This window comes from Narcine bancroftii, chromosome 6 (assembly GCF_036971445.1).
Source record: "Narcine bancroftii isolate sNarBan1 chromosome 6, sNarBan1.hap1, whole genome shotgun sequence".
NCBI classification, from domain to species: domain Eukaryota; kingdom Metazoa; phylum Chordata; class Chondrichthyes; order Torpediniformes; family Narcinidae; genus Narcine; species Narcine bancroftii.
The window spans coordinates 18,361,084-18,375,836 of NC_091474.1; the positions used below are offsets into that span (position 1 = coordinate 18,361,084).

At 40.4% G+C, this 14,753-nt stretch overlaps 1 long non-coding RNA gene across 1 annotated transcript in view; it reads left to right on the top strand.

Moving 5' to 3' along the window:
• The window catches only part of LOC138737441 (uncharacterized), a 202,937-nt gene that overhangs the window by 60,085 nt on the left and 128,099 nt on the right, over window positions 1-14,753 (top strand). The gene's annotated exons all lie outside the window — the stretch shown is intronic.

Sequence of the window (14,753 nt, forward strand, 5' to 3'; positions counted from 1 at the left end):
TCCTGTAAGCCAACCCGATGCGACATCAGACACACAGTCCTGACACTGGTCGGCTTCCTCCAACCGCTCCCAGCTTGAACCCTCTATGCCCAGATCCTTTCTTCACCCTCCCCCCACCCCCCACCCCCACTTTCTCCTGAAGTGTTGATAATGCTGAGAAGATGAACTGGTAGAGACAAAGACAAAAATGGAAAACATGGCACTTGCTTTTATCTTTATGATGCTTTCCCTTTAGTTAATGAGAATCTTTCAATCTAACCTTTGATCTACCATCAATGAACATTTATGGAAGAGAGCTCCAAACCCCCACCGAGTATAGTTTTCTAAATTTTACTCAAATATTTAAATTTGAACAATATCTCCTGGCGATGGACCCACCAACCAATTGAAGTAATTACTTTCCATTCAACGGATCAATTCCCTTGAGCATGGCAACATAACCGCTGACCACTGGAATTCTAATTTATTGCCTAGGTACAAAATTAATATTCTACTGACTTTTTGTTTGCTTTCAGTATCCTTTTCATGACATGTAAATGTTATATGTCACAGACATATAGGTTCCTAACTAAGTCTGCCTTTGCTGTATTGAAAGAAATATTCTGACCATCATTTATGGGTCAAAAGGTGATGACCTCATCTTTACCTTCATTGAAATTCACTTGCCACAGTTTTACCCATTTGTTATTAATATCTCTTTGTAATTTAATGCTTTTCTGACTGTAGAGCTCGTCGAAAGAACCAAAGACTTGTTGATCCAAACCAAGGCTTTTATTAGCAAAAGACCGGAGCTCTTCACAGGTGGCCGACCAGTCCGGAATGATCCGACCTGGCTAGGGACACAACCCTTTAAGGCCCAAACAATAGGTGTGGCTTAGCTCTCAGCCAATCGCTGTAAGCACAGTCTAGATACAGTAACTATATACACTATGTACATTGGTGATAGATCTGTACTATCACACTGACACCTCACACAAAGCAAGTTATACTTCTGTTATCGGCATATTTGTATAGATGACTTACTATTCCTTCATCTAAGTCCTATGTAAATGCAGTGAAATGTTGCAGTCACAACATTTTATCCTTATGGGACATTGTTGATCTCCTGCTTTTAATTGAGTACACAAATTATTCTCACTTCATTTCTGCCTATTTCTTATTCATTTATAATTTGCACTTAATTCCCTTACCTACAAAAGTCTTATAGGAAACTTTATCGAGTGTCATAATTTTGTACACCTCTATCAAATCTCCCCTCATTCTCCAATGCTCCAGCAAATAAAGTCCTAACCTATTCAACCTTTCCCGCTAACTTAGCTCCTCTAGTCCTGGCAACATCCTTGTAAAAATTTTATATGCATTCTTTCTATCATATTGATACCTTCCTTGTCTGTAGGTAGGTGACCAAAACGTCACACAATACTCCAGATTTGGCCTCACCAATGTCTTAAACAACTTCAACATAACATCCTAACTCCTGTATTCAATACTTTGAATTATGAAGCCCAATGATCAAAAAATCTCTCTTTATGATACTATCTACCCACTTCCAAAGAATTATGTGTATTTAATTAATGTTATTTCTTGATACCTGTTGTCCTCAAAATTAAAATATTCAAAAAAATATAATTATGCATCTGTATTCTCAGATCCCTCAGTTCTACTGCACGTTGCAATTTCTTAACTTATTTCCATGCAAGTCCTACCTTGGTTTAAGCAACTTATTTGCATAAAACTCCATCTGCCATTTTGCAGCTCCTAAGTTCTACATTGTTTCTTACTCATTAGTTGTCCATGGCTATTTATGTTTTGGCAAGTAGAACTGTTCCTTTGGGATATAAACTGCTCATCTAATCTTTTTGCAGAAATTATTTTTTGCCAAAAAATTTTGACTGGAGTTTAAACAAATTTCAAATTGAAACAAACAGGGAAGAACATGAAATGAGCTATTTCTGCATTTGTATGTGGGAAAGAAAAGCTGGATATTTATCATACTTTCAATTTAGAGGTAAGATGGAATATTGAACTGAATGTAATAATCTTACATGTTTGGGAAAGTTAATGTATGATGGTATATTCTTATTCACATCTTTGCAGAAAAAAAACTTAAGCCACATGTCATTATGCAACAGAATTAAGGTTCGTCTGGATTTTAAATGTTGGCAGTAATTCAGTAGGAAATTGATAGAAAAACTGTTCAATCTGGATATATTTAATGGGTCATACAGCATTTGTGAGCTGAGAGAGTTAACTTTTAAGGTTTTTGACCTTTAATTAGAATTAGAAAAAAAGATAGAAATTAAATATCTTAAAACATCTTTGTTGTTTTCCAATTCTGAAGACAGGACATCGACTTTAAACATTTCTTTGCACTTCCTGTCTTATTGAATATTTGTTTTCCTGCTTCTAAGTCAGATTTGAAGCATTGGCCATTTTTACTTCTGGTTTTCTGCTGAGATAATAGGGCCACTTGTGGCAGAATGAGATCAAACCATCTTTAATGACCAAATTTTGTTTAAATTCTACCGGCAAAGTAGGAAGTTAAAGAATGTCACAACTGCTTGGTTGGATGATGGAGCTCATTTCTCGGGAACATCCCGGGATCTGCTGGATGGGATGGGGGCTGGAAGGAGACGTGGGAGGAAATGGATTTGCAACCCTAGCGCAAGATTTTCTCATGCAGCTTTCTAGTCTCCTATGTAAAGTTTACAAAATACTTAAATCTTCTTGGATCTTTTCGAGTCCACAATCCTCCTTGCTGTAAGAAAAGTCATTGTTGCTTTCTATTTGATAACAACTGGAAAATGATAGTGGATTAGGAAAGGACCCCACTAGTGTTAGTTTGATGTCTTTGCCATTTGCCTATAACAGCAAACTAATATAGGAAATTCTTGGCAAGTCCAGGGATTTTCACCTGTCTGGTTTCCTCTGGGTAAATTGTGGTCAAAATCCCTCCGGGGTTGCTAATTGACATGTAAATTAGGTAAAGTTGTAGGATCATTAATATGAAAAGGAAATAATTTGCAGCACACTACGCTGGAAGTAAGATTTGGCATTAATCATAAACGTCGTGTAGCCAGAAGCATAAAAATATAAATGACTGTTCAGTTAAAAAAAAAGCTGTACTGACAAGGCTTGAGAAAGATATGAGGAACTAATTGAAAGCATGCAAAATGATCTAATAAAGTAGAAGGACAGAATGCATGAGAGATCTTCATTTCTAACATGAGAAAGAATAAAGTAAACTTTTAAAACTCATGATATTGGTGGAATTGTGTTGGTATGGTTTCAGGACTGATTAGACACTGGACGACAGAGTACGTCTTCTGTTGAAGGAAAAAGATGCTGTGTACCTGTGTTTTGATTGAAAACTGATAAAAGCAAACCTATGCACAACAATGATTTCATCTCCATGTGCCTTTTCTAACACTTCACTTGTTATTATCTCTATGGTAACGATCCGGAATTGCAACTGAATTTTTGCAACAATATATGAAACACACCCCACAGTCTGCTCTATTGGCTCATTGGAACAACAATAGAATGATCTGACATCAAGGACCCACAATCCCTTCAATTTTCTCTTGAACGCCGTGTACAAGTTATATATTTTTTATGTTTCACTTTTCCACATGATTAGATCCACAGAGCCCAATCTTGCATCTCTTCAAGGGAAATTCATGGAAAGTTTGGTATTCACAGGCCTCTTTGTTTGCTTTAGTCATTCCTGGGATATAGATGTGGCTGACAAGGCCAGCGTTTATTGCTCCTTTCTAATTGTCCCTGAGAAGGTATCACTTAATCTTCTTGCTTTCTTTCATTCACAGTTTGCCATGTATGAATTGCTGGGATTAGGGATAGGATAAAAGAAATGTGATTTTCAGATGGATATAATAGACTTAAGAGAGGGCCCATTCATTAGCTGCACAACCAATGTGATAGCTGAAGTGGAATTGGTGGTTTTCGTTATTTAAATGAAAGCAGCTGAAGCAAAAACAAATCCCATTAAACGTGTACATGTCTACCTTAGACTAATGACAAAGGAGGTAATTTTGTGAGTGACCGTGTGAAATGGGCAATAGCACAAACACAGTGTTGGCTTTGTGAGTATCTTTCTGCTGGTACACATTTGGGGTTCCTGTATTTTACATCACGCTCCCTATTTTTATATTCTGGGATTGCAGTGAAAATGGACATCAAGAGAGGTATGAATTTTGTTGGTGAACAGAAACATACCAGTTTAGCTCTAGCCACTAGGAAACTATTGTAGTAGGGCATGTCTGTGATAAATGTACACTCAGGGACTGGTCAATATTTGAATGAATTGGATTTGATGAGTGGATGTACAACATGTTTGAAAATTGATTTTCTTGTTTCTGGGTTTTTTGATTTGTTCAGAAGGTGAGAGTGAGATGTGTATTAGCAAATTAATGGGCACTCTGTTACTGAAGATATTCAAAATTCCCTTTATTCTCCATGAGTCACGAGGTAGTCGGCACCTGTTGCCATCCTCACCTGCTGTGCCACATATCATGAGGGCATTCCAGCACAGCTGTGACAGCACAATTCTCAGGTGCCCGTCTCTAGGCACAGAGGGGCAAGTCCGAGGGAGAGTCCGTCAAACAGCAGAGGGGGTAAAAGCAACAAGGTGCCACAGTAGTGGTAATGGTGTAAATGGAATCAAATATAACAAGGCACAGTGACGGGAATGCATGGATATGAAACGAAGGGTGGGAACAGACTCTGTGCAATTTTCCTTTTGTAAATAATTTATCGTGAATAAAGTCTATTTTTGGTTAATTAAAATAAAAGCTCTCAGGTGCTGAGAGGAAAGGGGAAGACACTTCTCTGGGCAACTTGAACCCATCGTGAAACTGTTAAATGATAACAGCCCTTGGTGGTGCAGGTTGAGATTTTTTCTTGTCCTGGAACATGATGCACATTACAGGCATTATGTCATGTAGATATGACGCACATTACAGGCATTATGTCATGTAGATATGACGCAGATTACAGGCATTATGTCATGTAGATATGACGCAGATTACAGGCATTATGTCATGTAGATATGACGCACATTACAGGCATTATGTCATGCAGACCATGATGGTTTTTTGTGTTTAAGTGCCTGCTCTATACTGAGTGAGGTAGAATGTTGTTGGTTATCATAGAAGTTCATAAAGACAAGGAGGGAGTCACATAACTGGACAAAGAAGATTTTGTTCCCTGAAAATTTTTGGGTGCATTTTATGAATTTTGGCCTGCTGATCACAAAACTCACCTTAAAATTTTCCTATCATGTACTGTTTTTTAGATATAACCTACTATTGTGATTTCCTGTCAAATTTTGTCTACTTCAAGCATACAAAGCCATGAAAATTCATTTTCTGCATTCGCACTTGGTCTTCCTCCCTGCTGATCTTGGTGCAGTCAGTGACGAACATGGTGAAAGGTTTCACCAGGACAATGCGACCATGGAAAAGAATTATCAGGGCAACTAGAATCCATCAATGCTGGCCAACTATTGTTGGACACTGACACGGGAGACATCAGATGTTGAGTACAAATGAAAATCAGCGGCAAAATATTTTTAGATCAGTTGAACGAACACAATGTGTCAGGATATTAATGCGATTAAACCGGCTAAATTCAATTAAAGTTAGTTTAATGCTGCTGCAATTTATTTACTTTTACTGTCTAGAATGAGGTGAAGGTTCAGGGTGACATTGACTTCACTTCTATATGTAGAACAATCCAAGCAAAGGTATTTGGTTAAAACATTGCCTCAAGAAGATAACAAATCATTGCCACCATCTGCTTTAGTGCCCAGAGGCATCGTGAGATGGGGATAGGACTCTTGACAGATTGGTTTTCCTGGCTGGATCCTTGCTTCCCCTGCCTGTTGTTTCCCAATCCTGGGGAGGCCTGGCCCCACGATACCTAAAACACCAACTTTTTATGGTGCAAGCAGATAATTTCTCCTTTGCAATGTTCAGAACAGTTCCAGATATTCTGCTGCATTCACTCCAGCAACCACTGCCCCTCTTCCCAAGCCTACAAGTGATAGATTATCCTTTTAAGCTGCACAGGTGCAAGGGTTGTTGTGTGTGTGCGTGTGTGTGTGCGTGCATGCATGTGTGGCCTCTGTATTTTACTTGCACGTCCATGAATCAACTTCACAGGGAAGCCCGTAACTGGGGCCCATGAAGTAATTCTGTGTATTCTATTTTTCTTTGCACGTGTGCACATTGCAGACATACAGAAAGTGTTCAGTTCAAAGGTACTTTATGTGCTTTACCTGCCACATAGTCCAGTTGCACTTAGAGATTAATTGTACACAAGAATGCAATTCTGCAGAATATTTAAAAAAACAACGCCCTCGGAAGCTAAATTTACAATTGTCATTGCATGAATTTTTCTTCTCATTTTTTTTTTGGATGAACTTGTTTTGATGAGAAATGGAAGTAGCAATCCACAATATCCAGATTTTTTTTGTGTGGCCAAAACTGCATTACACACTTGATCCTGATCTGAGCTAAAAGACTGAGGAACGAAAGCGATAACTTCACAAAGGCAAAGAGTTTGTGATCCCATTCCAGTCAGATGAAAGTCATTGTGTGGGAATACAAAAGAGCCATGGGGCTAAAATACACTTTAGCAGTTGGAGGGGATGAGCCATGAGAGAAGTGTGTGAGGCATAGTTAAAACAGCCTGTTTCAGGCCTTGACTGATAATTCTTATTTTATACTCAATGCTAAGTTGTCTTTCAGTGAATGATATATACCAAGCAAAGATTTGGTTTCAATATGAAACCAAATAGATATTTTAAATTTAGCCATACAGCACGGTAACAAACCCTTCTGTCCCATGAGCCCGTGCCACCCAATTACACCTAACTGACCTACAAACCCCATATGTTTTAGAAACATAGAAACATAGAAGGTAGAAGATAGGAGCAGGGTAGGTCATTTGACCCTTCGAGCCTGCTCCGACATTCAACAAGATCATGGCTGATCTTAAAGTTCAGTACCCTGTCCCCGCCTTCTCTCCGTAACCTTTAATACCCTTATACTGAAACCATTTTGAAAACCATATTTTGAAACCAAAGCATATGGAAAACCCACGCAGACACAGGGAGAATTTACAAACTCCTTACAGACAGCGGCAAATTCGAACCCAGGCCGTAGGCCCTGTAACACCTTTGCACTAACTTTTATGCTAAATGTGGTGCCCAACTAAATATTTTAGCTGAAGTTAGTGTACAAAATCAGGATGCATTTTTAGCTCAGTGAAAAGTTAGGTTTTAAGAAAATGGAACCACTTCAGGGAATACGATGCCAATAGAATGGGGGAGTAAGAACCAGTAGTAATCCACACACAGCATATCTTGGATGCAAGCCAGACATAGTGCTGTGGATTGCAGCCTTGTAAATGAATAAGACATCGAAATCAATATGAACGAGGGTGGAAGAAGGAAATTCTTACAGTTCAGAAATAGGACCTTCATACCAATCCCGTTTACCCACATTTGGACCTTAAATGTTGTAAGAGTATCTGCCCCTAACCACTACCTTAGGCAGGTTCCAGATTCCAACCACTCTAAACCACTTGCTCGCTTGTTAAAAGCCCCTTTTACACAGCCACTTCAATGCGGGAATAGTGCACCGTTATCGTGCCACGCCTTCTGTGTAAAAAGTGCAAACATGGAATGGGGGCGTCATTGCAGTCCCACCTTTAAGCCACCAGCAGAGATAGTCACAGTGGTGAATCGACGTCTGTGTAAAAAGGGCGAGCCGGCAAGCCGGGACCAGGATGGGAAAGGATATGTATGTGTACGTTAAACGTCACACTTGACACCACACCTCTTTTGCTCCCGGAATGCCGGCTTGCTGTCACATTGGCTCAGCATTGTTTGGTTCAGTGTAAACAAGCAAAGGCAGCTTAATGACGGGTCCTCTTTACGGCAGTATTGCGGGATCTCTGTGTAAAAGGGGGTTAAGATATCTCCACCATGTGCTAAAGATTCCTATTTTCTCTTGATCCTTGGCCAATGCTATCTATAATAATTTTAAGTAGCACTGGGGCACAGCTTGCAAGCAAGAAAGATAGCTGTAATTAGCACAAATTGGACTGAATTTGATCATTCGCATATCCAGTTGGGATAGGGGAGTTGAAGGAGGGATAAACATGAGCAATGCTTTGAATGAAGAATTTAGAGTGATAGAGGATAAGGGAATTGAATCTTCACCTGATTGCATCCAGAATTATCTCTGCTAAGAATGTTTATCCTTGAATTAAAGAGAACAGGGATATTTATCCTAACACTGGCATGATGTTCATGAGTGAATGCAAGGAGGTAAACCCTGCCTCCTGAACTATTTGGAATTTTGCAGATGAAAAATATATGATGAGCAGCTGCAGGACACAACATGGAGTGGTCTGACTGATTAACATACAACTGCTAAGGTCAGGAATGAACCAAGAATGCGACATTCAATGTGTCAATTGCAGATGCAGCATTTTAGATATAACACGCACAAGATATAGGAGCAGAAGTAGGCTGCTTGGCCCATCGTGTCTGCTCCGCCATTCTGATCATGAGCAGATCCATCGTCCCACTCAACCCCACTCCCTGGCCTTCTCCCCATAACCATTATTGTCCTTACTAATCGAATACCTGACAATCTCTGCTTTAAATACACCCCACACGAATAAACAGAGATATTTAATTTTTGTGAATGTTCTGGAATTGGCCACTGAAAACTTGATTTTTTTCTGAGGTTACTTGAAGAGTGCCCCAGTGTGATATCCCTTTGTAGATAATCTGACCAAGTTCACACACACTAGAATGAGTTAGAACTTTGTTTCACAATTCCACGAGGACCTCGTACGAAATTTGAATGTTTGAGACTTAAAGATGCTACCTGCATCTTGTGATAATTTAAACAGTTCTTCAACTGGTGCTATTCAAATATGTGTCAACAATCTTCAAAAGAGTGAATGTTACCCCATAACAGGGCAGTTCTGCAATTTAAGCAATCAGACCTGCCTTTCAGTTTAGTTGATTGGGTTTCAAGTACCGAGGTGTAAAAATCACTCGCACATTCTCCAATCTTCTAATAAAAAAAATACTTCGCTTATTGATCAGGTGAAATCAGATTTTCGGAAATGGAGCTATTTACCCCTGTCACTAATGGGCAGAATAAATATAATCAAAATGAATACATTACTAACATTTCTTTAATTGTTTAAAACTATTCCTTTATTTCTTCCAAAGTATTTTATCACCTCTCTGGATAAAAGAATTTCCTCCTTTATTTGGAATGGGAAATTTCCAAGGGTTCAAAAAGCATTATTGCAAAACTGTAAGGTTAGTGGAAAGATGTGTCAACAAGCAGGGTGCTTGAAATGGGGGGGGCGGAAGGTGTGAGATTGGGGGAAGGAGAGGGAGGGGGAGGGAGGGGATGAGATGGGGTGAAATGGGGGGAGGGCGTGAGATCGGGGGAGTGAGAGGGAGGGGGAGGGAGGGCATGAGATGGGGTGAAATGAGGGGGAGGAGGGCGTGAGATCGGGGAGTGGGAGGGAGGGGATGAGATGGGGTGAAATGGGGGGAGGAGGGCGCGATTTAAAAAAAACAAGCAGGGTGCTAACAATATTGCACCTTTAACCAGAAGCATCAAAATGGGAAATGCTGGAAACACACAGGTCAATCATAACTTACAAAAGAAACCAAACACGTTAATGTTTTAGACTTCTCCAAAAATAGATTACCTGATTTTTTTTTGGATATAGCTTACTAACAGGCCTTTCTGGACCACAAGCCTGTGCTGCCCCAAATACACCAAATAACATTCAAACCCTGTACATTTTTTTTTGGAGGGTTGGAGGAAACCTGTGTAGGTCACAAATAAACTCCTTATGATAATGAACAAATTCCTTACAGACACCGCTGGATTCAAACTTGAGTCACTGGTGCTGTAGCACTGTTGCGCTAGCCGCTACACTATCATTGTCTTATCTCAAGGTTTTTGTGGGCTCTTGCTGTGTGCAAAATGCTTGTCGTCATTGACCTATCACTAGACCCTACTTTAAAGTACTCGTTGTATGTGACATGCTCTCTGAGAGATGAGATAATGTGCTGCACAAAAGCAAACCTTTTAATTAAAAAAAAAGGATTAAATCACTGGGAATAAGTAATATTCTCTCCCGAAAACAAATTTAAGTTTTGCCAATACCAAAATCAACAGGTGTGTTAATACTGGCTCTGAAAAGAAACTTTATCCATTGCAGACAGGTTCTTTTTATACCTGTGCCCAGCAGGTACCCATTAATATGTTGTAGTTTACAGCACCCCTCCCTGCTCAATCTACTTAACTATTCGTGTATAAATCTCACTCTGAAACCTGAGATCTGTGGGAGTGCCAGTCTCTGCAGTGTCTCAAACCCGTGACCAGGGAGGTGTTCACTGAATACTACACCAACTTATCTGGAGACGGATTTGCTGCCACTCGCACTTAAATGATGGAATCTGTAAATCTTTCTTGGCATTATTAACTGAAGCTAAGACTTTAAAATGAAATGCTGGGCAATTATTTTTCTTTTGAATGCAGACTTTTTCTTCCCACATTCTCAGTTTCCCTTCTTCCCTCCAATTTGAAATAGTTCCCGACCAACCCATGCAGCAAATTAAACAATACCCAAACAACAAGCTTCTTTGTGGCTCTCCTCCAAATTATCCCAGTTGGACGGCTCTCGATTTGAGGTTTAGTGCACTGGTACGTTTGGGAATAGGTAGTGGTTTGCACTCCTTATGTCACTCTTTTCCCATAAATTATTTCTTCGATGTTAAGAGCATATCTCTCTTTCAGGCTAGCGTGGTTTATGAAAAGTGTTGAACTAAATATCTTGCAGACAAGAATTTTTTTTCTGCATTTAAAGATATGAATTGGAAAGCTGTGGCTGCACAGGGGCATCCTGGCAATTTTGCACAGGGAGGGATATTCAAATGTGCACAAAGTGCAAAAATTGCAGGCATTAGAGTTGCAAATCCTGGGTCGCCAGTATGGAATCACATATAAAAGGTGGAGAGGCACAATCACTGTAAACGTTGCTGGGTGATCTCCTTCCACAGCTGAAGTCTTTGGTACAATAGGGACACTTGGGGTCTCTTCAAGGCAGGTTTGCCCTCAGGAGGGAGGCATGAAATGGCACAGGCGCTAAATGACAATCGTCATCATCCCCAATGCGCCATTAATTATGAATTCCTGATTAAAAGACTGAATTTTGTGTAAAGGCTTGTGTGACAAATATAAGTTATTTAGGCAAAGTGGCGTAGCACAAGCCACTTTCAGGTGGAATAGCTGGGAGAATGTGGCTCCGGAGCTGGCTACGGGTGTGTGTGAAGCGACATTCAGGCCGCAACGCTGAAGGTGCTGTTCTGGCACCTGAAAGGTCCGAAGTGGGGAGAGGCACCGCGGAGCAAGCGCCGGGTTCTGTGACTGTGGCCGTAGTCCCGCCTGCTTTCAGGCCTAGGGGGAGCGCTCGGAAGCGGAGAATACATCTACCTGAGGAGGGTTGGGTAAGCACTCCTCAGGTCAGGGCTCTCCTCTTTCAGGTGGCCTCCCAACGGCTGCATTCAGTTATTTTAGGCGGCTTTACATTGGGGTATTCTGGTCACCTGAAAGCAGCTGCAGAAAGTGGTGGAATGGGAAGTTCTGATCAGGAAGAAGAGCGCACACTGAAAAATTTAGGCATGTTTATTTTTTAAGTGACATTTGTCGAAGGTAGTTTTAAACTAATTTGAGTGATAGTGACATGAACAAACCTAACATAGTTTATGGAAGCATGCGTTAAAGGAGAACGTGTGTGCAAAGTTTAAACTGAATTCTCTGTAAAAGGGAAAAAAAAGACATTTATTTTGGAACAAAGAACAGTAAAATCCCTGTTATCTGGAATTCAAGCAATTGGCAAAAAAAAATCAGTGAAAATAAATGGGTAAAATATACAGAAGTTTAAAATTGATGCTCCTCGCCATTTGTTCTCCAGTCACGCAACATGCAGTCTCAAGCAACTGGAAAACTCGCTTATCCGGCATCTACCAATCCCTGTAGGTGCCGGATATGAAGTGTTTTATTGTATTGTGAATACTGGGAATATGAAATAAAACCAGTCAATATAGGACAGAAATGGAGTGATTGATTAACTTCCTGACTCCATGAAGTCATTTATGATTTACAGGGCAAGCTGGAGTGTAATGGAAAAGTCTTCCTTTGCCTGAGGGAGGGCTGGTTCCACACTGAAGAAAGCTTTAACCCACCCAAAAAACATAACCCACTTCACTGGGATCCACTCACCACTCCTATATATTCACATTCTCCATGGCGGGTTCACTGTGACTGCAGTATGTACCGACCACTAAAACACCAGTTATATGCCAAGGTTTTTTTTGCCACATCTCCCAATTTTGTCACGTTTACCATTAAAATTGGCAAGGGCAGCAGGTATATAGCAACTACACCTCTCACAAGTTCCTCACCAAGTCAATAGTACCCCAAACTACATGATCTCAGCACCCCATACAGAATTGAATCTTCTTTTCCACTGGCAATAATCAGTGAGGATTGGCATCTGTAAAGGGCGTCGGACGACACTAATGGCAACGCTTTGTTTGGCTCACGGCAGGCAGAGGGCAATTACATGTTCGGTACTATTACATGACAATAAAGGAACTTGAATTATCTCAAAACTTGCACCCCACAAGGCTGTATACCCAGCTCCCTACTGCAACCCCTGTGTACCCACAAATGAATGGCTAAACACTGCTCCAATTCCATCTATAAATTCGTGGATGACAGCATGGTCTAACCATCTCTGAGGATCTCTCCTGGAGACTCCATGTTGATGTAATCACAAAAAAGGCTCGCTAGCGTCTATACTTTGTAAGGAGTTTGAGGAGATTTGGTATGACGCCAAAATCTCTCAGACACTTCTACGTGGAGAGCATTCTGGCTGGTTGCATCACTGTCTGGTACAGAGGTACCGGGGATCAGGACAATAAAAAAAAAACTTCAGAAGGTTGTTAACTTGGCCTGTGATACCACAAGGACCAGATTTCACTCCATCGAGGACATCGACAAGAGGCGCTGTCTTAAGAAAGTAGCCTCTATCCTCAAGGACCCCCACCACCCAGGCCATGCCCTCTTCCCTCTGCTACCATCAGGAAAAAAAGTACAGGAGCCTGGAGACAAGCACCCAGCAGCACAAGGACAGCGTCTTCCCCTCTGCCATCGGATTCCCAAATAATTAACCAACCACAGAGACTGCCTTACTTGGTTTTTTTCATTTTCTTTTTCTTGCACTATTTTTATTTTTTCTGTAAGGTGGTTTATAGAAATGTTTGCAGTGTGATGCTGCCACAGAACAATAAATTTTGTGAAATGTTCATGACAAGAAATTCTGATACTGATGCCAGGACAAAATAAAATGGGACCTTTGATGAAGGGTTCTGACTTGAAATGTCGGCAATTCTTTATATCCTCTGGATGCAGCATGAGTTCCTCCAGCTGATTGCTTGTTACATCTTCAGTGTAGTCCCCTTTAAAGACTGCTGGCAGTTACCTAGATCTTATCATTCAGAATGCTGGTTAAGACATATTCAACCTGATCTACAAACCAGGTAAAAAGAAGGACTTGCTTTCTAGTAACACAAGGATGTTCCCAAAGCACTTTTTTGTTAAGGAGATATTTTGCAACTGTAGAGAAGATAATAAAACCCGAGTTGATACTCAAATATGACATAATCTGTTCTTCCACTTTTAGACTATCTGAAAACTAAGCTGAAGGAAAATAAATCTGTGGTTTATCCCCTGACTCCCTGTGGTCATTTCAAGTTATTGCATATAAAAAAGATCTATTTCTGTTCCAGTTCCTCAGAAGCGGCCTGCGACATGGGGATTTTAATGCAGCATGTTCAGCTGTTGATGGCTTAGCAGTCAAGAAGGTCAGAGCGCTCAGACCTGTATTACAAGGTATCACTTACATCCCCTGCTTTTCAGCTCCACAATGGCCTCCAGATCAGCTCACATTTCCGGGGTTAATTTTTTTCTTCACTGCTGCTAAGCAACCTCTTTGTTTTACTGCTGTGCCCAGAATTCCAGTCTGCCTCAGCATGGCTTTGTCAGGCATAAATGAAAGCCAACTTTATAGCATGTTCTTTGATTTATTCCACACAATTTTTTTTTCTCTCTCAGAATTTTGTTTTAATATCTTAAAGAAATATCACCACATTTTTGACCAAAGTCTCAGCCATCATGTAAGAGAACATTAAAGCACGCCATAAAAAATAATTTTGAAATGCATTAAAGTATCTATTTCAATTAATATATATGTTTTGGGCTCCTTTTCTATTATTAATGGTATAGCTACTGTCTTAACAACAGTCCACCTCATAGCCTCTGTGCATCGGTAATGATCCTTTAGAATTTGTGCTTCATCCTTTCACAAGGGCCTCGGAGCAACACTGTGATTATTGGCTAACAAAAGAAGTCAAGCAGCAAATGATTGGCATCAGGATGGTAAGCGAATTATAGCGATTGGCCTACGGAAACCAGTTGTTAATGAGTCGATAGGACCAGGAAGGAAGGACAGGGTGTGAGGCACTGATGAGATACTCATAAGGGAGGGATGCTTTTGCATTGTCATTACAGTAGGATGGGGTGGTCAGAAACCTTTTGCTTCACTTTTTAGTCTTACAT